Source organism: Stenella coeruleoalba (genome assembly GCF_951394435.1).
Source record: "Stenella coeruleoalba genome assembly, chromosome: 13".
Classification (NCBI taxonomy): domain Eukaryota; kingdom Metazoa; phylum Chordata; class Mammalia; order Artiodactyla; family Delphinidae; genus Stenella; species Stenella coeruleoalba.
The window spans coordinates 26,664,725-26,673,527 of NC_137159.1; positions in this window are offsets into that span (position 1 = coordinate 26,664,725).

Genomic DNA, 8,803 nt, shown 5'->3' on the forward strand with positions numbered 1-8,803 from the left:
TCTAGAGTATTTTTCATTTCATTTATTGTGTTGTTCATCATTGTTTGTTTCATCTTTAGTCCTTCTAGGTCCTTGTTAAATGTTTTTTGCATTTTGTTTATTCTATTTCCAAGATTTTGGATCATCTTTACTATCATTATTCTGAATTCTTTTTCATGTAAACTGCCTATTTCCTCTTCATTTGTTAGGTCTGGTGCGTTTTTACCTTGCTCCTTCATCTGCTGTGTGTTTTTCTGTCTTCTCATTTTTCTTATCTTACTGTGTTTGTGTCTCCTTTTTGCAGGCAGCAGGTTCGTAGTTCCCATTGTTTTTGGTGTCTGTCCCTAGTGGCTAAGGTTGGTTCAGTGGGTTGTGTAGGCTTCCTGGCGGAGGGGACTAGTGCCTGTGTTCTGGTGGATAAGCCTGGATCTTGCCTTTCTGGTGGGCAGGTCCATGTCTGTTGGTGTGTTTTGGGGTGTTTGTGGACTTATTATGATTTTAGGCAGCGTCTCTGCTAATGGGTGATGTTGTGTTTCTGTCTTGCTAGTTGTTTTGCATAGAGTGTCCAGCACTGTAGCTTGCTGGTCATTGAGTGAAGCTGGGTGCTGGTGTTGAGATGGATATGTCTGGGAGATTTTTGCCGTTTGATACTATGAGGAGCTGGAGGGTCTCTTGTGGACCAGTGTCCTGAAGTTGGCTCTCCCACCTCAGAGGCACAGCACTGACTCCTGGCTGCAGCACCAAGAGTCTTTCATCCACATAGCTCAGAATAAAAGTGAGAAAAAGTGGAAAGAAAGAATTAGTAGAAGTAGAAAGAAAGAAAGAAAGAATGAAGGAAAGAAAGAAAGAAAGAAAGAGAGAAAGAAAGAAAAGAGGGAGGGAGGGAGGCAGAGAGGAAAGAAAGAAGGAGCGAGGGAAGGAAAAGAGAAGAAAGAAAGAAGATAATGTAAAATAAAATCAAGTAAGATAAAATATAATAAAGTTATTAAAATAAAAAATAATTATTAAGAAAAAAAACGGATGGATAGAACCCAAGGACAAATGGTGTAAGCAAAGCTATACAGACACAATCTCACACAGAAGCATACACATACACACTCACAAAAAGAGGAAAAGGGGAAGAAATCATAAATCTTGTACTCAAAGTCCACCTCCTCAATTTGGGATGATTCGTTTTCTAAAGGAGGGAAGGAAAGAAAGAGAGAGAGAGAAAGAAAGAAAGAAAGAAAGAAAGAAAGAAAGAAAGAAAGAAAGAAGAAAGAAAGAAAGAGAGAGAGAGAGAGAAAGAAAGAAAGAAAGAAGATGAAGTAAAATAAAATAAAGTTATTAAAATAAAAATAATTATTAAGAAAAAAACAAACAAACAAAAACGGACGGCGAGAACCCTAGGACAAGTGGTGTATGCAAAGCTATACAGACAAAACCTCACACAGAAGCATACACATACACACTCACAAAAAGAGGAAAAGGGGAAGAAATCATAAATCTTGCTCTCAAAGTCCACCTCCTCAATTTGGGATGATTCGTTGTCTATTCATGTATTCCACAGATGGAGGGTACATCGCGGTGATTGTGGAGCTTTAATCCGCTGCTTCTGAGGCTGTTGGGAGAGATTTCCCTTTCTCTTCTTTGTTCTCACAGCTCACAGGGGCTCAGCTTTGGATCTAGCCCCGCCTCTGCGTGTAAGTCGCTGGAGGGCGTCTGTTCTTCGCTCAGACAGGATGGGGTTAAAGGAGCCGCTGAATCGGGGGCTCTGGCTCACTCAGGCCGCGGGGATGAAGGGGTATGGAGTGCGGGGCGAGCCTGCGGTCGCAGAGGCCAGCGTGACGTTGCACCAGCCTGAGGCGCGCTGTGTGTTCTCCCGGGGAAGTTGTCCCTGTATCAAGGGACCCTGGCAGTTGTGGGCTGCACAGGCTCCCCGGAATGGGGGTGTGGATAGTGACCTGTGCTCGCACACAGGCCTCTTGGTGGCGGCAGCAGTAGCCTTAGTATCTCATGCCCATCTCTGGTGTCCGTGCTTTTAGCTGGGGCTCGCGCCCGTCTCTGGAGCTTCTTTAATCAGCGCTCTTAATCCCCTCTCCTCGTGCACCAGGAAACAAAGAGGGAAGAAAAAGTCTCTTGCCTCTTTGGCAGCTCCAGACTTTTCCCCAGACTCCCTCCAGGCTAGCCGTGGTGCACTAACCCCCTGCAGGCTGTGTTCACGCTGCCAACCCCAGTCCTCTCCCTGCGCTCTGACCGAAGCCGGAGCCTCAGCTCCCAGCTCCGCCTGCCCCTTCCACATGTAGATGTATTTCTGGTGTATCTGTAGGGAAGAAGGTGATCTCCGCGTCTTACTCTTCCGCCATCTTCCCCTCCGTCCAGCCATATTATCTTGAAGCAGCTCTGAGACAACCTGTAATTACACCTATACATTTTTTAAAAATTAATTAATTAATTATTATTACGTTTTGCCTGTGTTGGGTCTTCATTTCTGTGCGAGGGCATCCTCTAGTTGTGGCAAGCGGGGGCCGCTCTTCATCACGGTGCACGGGCCTCTCACTATCGCGGCCTCTCTGTTGTGGAGCACAGGCTCCGGACGCTCAGACTCAGTAGCTGTGGCTCACGGGCCTAGCTGCTGCGCGGCATGCGGGATCTTCCCATACCAGGGCTCGAACCCGTGTCTCCTGCATTGGCAGGCAGATTCTTAACCACTGCACCACCAGGGAAGCCCCACCCATATATTTTTGGTATGTATTTTTAAAATATAGGACTTTTATTCCTTAATATCATTTTTTAATATTAAATACCCAGTGAGTGCTCAAATTTGCAGTTGTCTCCTAAATGTCATTAAAAAATTATTTTTAAGAATTTTGAATTAGATGCAAATAAGGTCCACACTTTGCCGTTGATTGTTAGGTCTCTGAAGTCTTATTTAATCTCTAGGTTCTCCCTCCATGTCTCTCTCACTTCTTTTTTCCTCCTTGAATTTTATTTTTAAAGAAACCAGGTAATTTGTCCCATCTAGAGTTTGATGATTACATTCCATGTGTTGTTAACATATTCTTCAATCCTTTTATTTCCTGTAAATTGGTAGTTGATCAGAATGAAGCTTGCCTGTTTTGTTTTGGCAAGACAGTTCCATAGGTGATGATGTGTTCTTCTATGTAGACATATAATTGTCTCTTTCTGTGATATTAGTAATCACTGATGATTCATACCTACGTCCATTAATTCAGTTGAGGCTTCAAAAAATGGTTAATTCTGTTGTTCTTTTTTTCACTTAATAGCTGGGTATATTTCTATCAGAAGAGTCCCCTCATCAACTGTTTGGTTGCCCAGTTGTAGAGGCATGATTCTCTTCTTTTATTTAACAGTTTTCAATATAATGAGTTGATTCACAAATATCCTCCAGTGGTGACCAGTTTTGTAAAATTTATTTATTCATATCACCGTGGACTCCGTTACAGGTATTATTCTAACTGAGGCCCTATCTTTGGCCAGTTGGAGCTTCTCAGTGACTCCTGAGTCCTTTTGAAATGACATCAGTTGTTTCTAGACTTTTTCAGTGGTCAGAGCTAGGAAGTATGTATGTTTGTTTTTAATATTTTTAAAATAGGTCATAGGTTCATACTGCTACTTCCCATTTAAATTCAGAACTAGAGAATTTTCACTTATCCTTTTCTGTCTTCTATTGATAGTCTACTTTCTCCCACCCCAAGGATACCAGTTCTCAACAATGCCTGAAATTGCCTCTATTTCCTAATTCGAATCCAAGTTCTTCTGACTCTATTCTACTCTTCTCCTTAAATCACAGCCGCTTTATGGCCCTTGAAACGTAAGATAGAACATAAATGTAGGTAGAACTGTTGATATCATTTTGAGTTACATGTGCATTCATTCACATAGATTTGCTTTTCCTTTTGCATGCCTAGTAACTGTCCATTCTGCAGTTTCAATGAAAATCAAGTGATAATTATTGGTTAAAGCAGCTTTGGAAAATAATGGCTCTTATCAGAATGACTGACATACTAAGTTTAATGTAATCTCCTGGTTTATATTCTGCCTTCTCTAATTTTTTATTCTTTCCCTACAAAGGGAAATATATATTATTATACATATTTTCATGGTTTTGTCTTACAGGACTTACCAGAAACTATTCCTTATTTAAAAATTTGTACAATTGGGCATCAGGTGCCAGATGACGACATTAGTTTTAAATACCAGTGTGCTGTTAAAGGGTTTCTGAAAGAACATAAAGATAACGGTGAGTTGTTTTTGTTTTTTTTTCCTTTACCTGAACTTTGGTATGCATTTTGAGTTGGGTTGGGGATTTTTAACATTTTTGATAGTTCTGACAATAGGCCTGTTGTGTTTGGTAACATTAAGGTGGAAATGTCAGATGGTGCTAATAGAGTATGGTGTTTTTCCTGTTTATGGTCACAGACAATTTAGTTAATTTGGAAAGTGATTTTTGTGAGAAATATCAACTGAAATAGCTTACTTATCTCTTTTTTAAAAATTTGAATGGAAAAATACATAAAAAATGAAAATGTTCTTTTGTCCTATTTATTGGTTGAGAGGTGGAAGAAGAGGTTAAGACTCTCAGGGTCTTAGCGTATATAAAAGAGAAAACCAAAAGCAAAGGTTCGGAGTGAGACAGATCCCTAGAAGCAAAACAAAACAGAGTGGACCAGAAGAGGGGCTTCCTCATCATATATGTGTTGAAGATATTTTTGCTGCTTTTACACTTCGGGTGCAAGTGAGGAAGAACACTACCACCTCTTATTCTTATCTTCAGACAGGAAGAACTTAAAAGGCTGGTGTTTTCTTGTTTCTGCTTTAAGATCTACTCTGTTGATAGTAGGTCTTCATAGCGTGTGAATTTTAAGGATCCACTTGCCTATTTCTAGCATCTAACTATCAGAAGGAACGTGGTATTTGCCATGTTTTAAGACTGAGGAATCTTTTGTCTTTGGAACGCCACTGACCCTCATGAGAAAGTGTTCATTTTGTCCTCTTTCTAAATTTAGCCTGAGGAGTGTGCACTTTATTAAATAAATCTAACAGATGGTAAATATTCCGTGTATATATAAAATGATGCACATATATACATAAAACAGGGAGTAGGGGAGAAGGAATAGAGATGGAGGTGGGAAGATAGGAGATAGGAGGTGAGAGAGAGAGGGAGAGACTGGAATTTCAAGATAAATTTTCATTCTATAACCTGGTTGCTTAATGCAGGTACTAGCTCTTAAGTATCTTCAGCCCTATTCACAGATCTTCCCTGTAATTTAGCTTTAAAACTTGAGAGACTTGGCCTTGCCTGTGATAACCAGGGTGTCTAGAAAGGAGGCAAATGATCTGATTTGTGTAAACTGTAGTCACAGAAATGTTACCTCTTAAGATGTTAGGGCGCAGCTGCTGGCCTACTCCCTTCCTCCAGCCTACTTTGTGTGTGTTCTGTCTGTTCCGCGTCGGCTAGAAGATCCTTACTAGTGCATGAGAACACGTTTGTAAACCTTGATTGTTCACATGTTATACCAAGTGTAGTCCATTGCATATGCTGACTCCTCTGCGGGTCTTCTGCATGCAGTGGGCCAACTTCGCCATGCTGTCTGCCATTGCAGTCTCAGGACCTTAGTTATGATCCATTGGTGACTTTCTTCTGCTGTAAGGCCCTCCCACAGGTGCCAGGCTCACTGATAATGAGGAGGAGACTATACTATGCACTCCCTAGAATTGGTAGAGACTCAGAAAATAAATTGTTTCAGTAAACACCGAGAGACTTATAGGTTTGTTGTTAGGGCACGGGGATACAGAGGTGAGTAGAAGTCTTTGTTCAGTAGCAACTTACAGTTATCTAGGAAGATAAAAATGTAGTGACTCTAAGTGGGTTAATTATGATAATAGAATCAAGTGCAGCAGGATGTTGAGTGATGATTAGTGATATTGAACAGTTTTTCATGTGCCCTGTGTCCATCTGTATGTCTTCTTTGGAGAAATGTCTATTTAGGTCTTCTGCTCATTTTTTGATTGGGTTGTTTGTTTTTTTAATAATGAGCTGCATGACTTATTTATATATTTTGGAGATTTATATATTTTATTATCCTTTGTCTGTTGATTCGTTTGCAAATATTTTCTCCCATTCTGAGGGTTTTCTTTCATTTGCTGTGCAAAAGCTTTTAAGTTTCATTAGGTCCCATTTGTTTATTTTTTTAAGGTTGCATTGTTCCTTTGCTCACTGATGAACATATAAAAGTCCGAAGTTTTTGATATTATAAAACGTCAAAGTAATGAACCTTGCTGTGTGAACACCTTTGAATATATATGCTTTGTCTCAGTTAACTTCACTCAGAATGGGACTACTGCATCAAAGAGTTGATGCACTTATGCTTTTTATGGATGTTGCTACACTGTACCAATTTATGGTTGTTCATGCAGGAAATACTTATTGAGCATGTGTTATGTTTAAGCACTGTGCTGGGTGCTAGCAAAAAGACGTGACATTTTGTGAGTAAAGAGACTTGACCTGCCCTTTGTGAATTCTAACAGTCCAGAGAGGGAATAGATATTCAAGAACCATACATAGAATTACATCTCTGACAAGTGCCAAGGAGAGGAACATGGTTCCATGAGAGCATATTTTAGGGAGGATTGGAGATTAGAGAAGGTTTATTTAGGGATGTTTCAGTGGATATCTGAAGGATGAGTAGGTATTAAGCAGATAGGGACGTTGGAGAGAGATTTCTGAGCATAAGGAATAGCAAAAGACCCTATAGTAGGAAAGCATATGCTGTGCTGGAGGAACTGGCCAGGAAGGTGGGGCTGTTGGGGGAGCATGTGGTTATAATGGAGCTACAAGTGTGGGCAGGAGCTCGATCGTGCAGGCTTATGTTTAAGGTTTCAGATTTTAATAGAAAACCATTGAACTTTTTCTGTTGAAGGTGAGTGTGTGCAACATACCCAATTGCATTTTCAACCTATCGCTTTTGCTACCGAGTGGAAAATACACTGCAGGGAGAAAGAGTGGAAGTGAGGAAACAAGTTAGGAGACTTTTGTAGAAACTGGGCATAATGGTGGCTTGGACCAGGGTATGGTGGTCATTTTGGTGGAAAGATGTGGACAGATTCTAGAGGTATGTAGGCAGTATCCTTGTTAGCACTGGTGGTGGGTTGAGGATGAGGGTGAGGGAGAAATAGCTGTCAGTGATGGTGATTCCTAAGTCTCTGGCTCCTATGGTTGGTTAGATAGGGTTTTTTAGATATGATGTTAATATTTGTCCTGATTTGTCTTTAGTTATTTGTTGGTTCTTGATGAATACTCTGTCATATTAAGTCTCCTGTTTTTAGCGTACAGAGCATTTTCACCCAGACTGACTGTTGCATGTTATCAGATAACTTTTTAACATCTGCCAGTTTGGTCCTTTATTTTATTCCCTTTCTTTTATTAATTAAGTTGTTGTATTAATGTAAATAATTATATTAATAGATTTTCTAAAGTTTTGTTACCCTTGCATCCTTGAAATAACGCCTTTTTGTGGTCCTGGTGTATATCATTCTTTAATAATTATTGATTAGATGTGCTGATATTTTCTTAGGATTTTTATATCTATATTTGTAAAGCAAAATTGGACCTTTTTTGCAAAACCTTGATTTTCTTTTCTTTTTATTTACAAATGATTCGCGTTTTGTTGTTTTGTAGATATTTGATTGCTGTAGAAGGCATGTGGCCAGATGATGCAATTGGATGTAAGTATAAGGGTTGTCACTACTTTTCCGTTTTTATAAAATTTGAAGGTAGAAGTGTAGGGGAATTTCTCAAATTTTGGACAAAGAGAAAAGTTTGTAATTCATTTGCTCTGACATAAGATAACATTTTACCAAAAGTTTTGAAAGGGTTGTATCTGGAAATAGCGAGATATAACAGCCTGAATAATTAGTGGATTTCAGAGATTTTTTTCTTTTAAATTTATTTAATTAATTACTTTATTTTTGATATTATATCCACTGCACCACCAAGGAAGTCCCTTTTTCTTCCTTCCTTCCTTCCTTCCTTTCTTTAAAGCTCCAAGTCATTTAAAATATATGACTTCTTACAAAAATCTCCAGTTCATATAACCAAGGGGTTTATAACTTCTCCTCTAAAAGTTATATTCCTAGGACTTCCCTCGTGGTCCAGTGGTTAAGACTCTGCATTTCCAATGCAGCAGGCGTGGGTTCAATCCCTAGTTGGGGAGCTGAGATCCCACATGCTGCGCAGCCAAAGAAATTTTTTTAAAAAGTTATGTTCCTGTATTATTGAATTTAGTGGTTTAGATTTTCTTTTAATGTTTAGAAGATTTCAATTTATTTACCAGGAACAAACAAAACAAAATGTAAAAATAGTTTTCCGGAAACTATTTCCCTCATTCTCTTCTTCCCTTTCTCCTGCAGACTGGTGTTTTATCCTTACAAGTTCTCCGTCGTTTCATAAGATAGCTGCTCTTCTTCTGGTTTCATAAGAGATGGTGAACAGTGTTAAAATATCCAGTTTACCTAAATTTCTAGAGTACACTTCAGGGAGCGAATGATGGGGTGGGATGTTGGGGCAGAGTGAGAGATACAGATTCTGGCGAGACTGAGAGTCATTCACAAAAATTACTGGGCTGTGGTGAGGGGAGAACAAAAATAAATCAGGTTCCTGCTGGTGGACAGGAAGCCAAAATGAAGAAGAATGGTGCGTAGCTGGGCAGCGTAATTAGGCCCATAAGTGCTGTGTCTTCTGATAGTAATTATGAACAGAAACCAACTAATAATTACGAATAACATGTAGGTGACCAATCCTTGAGAGCTGAGGCAGAGAGAA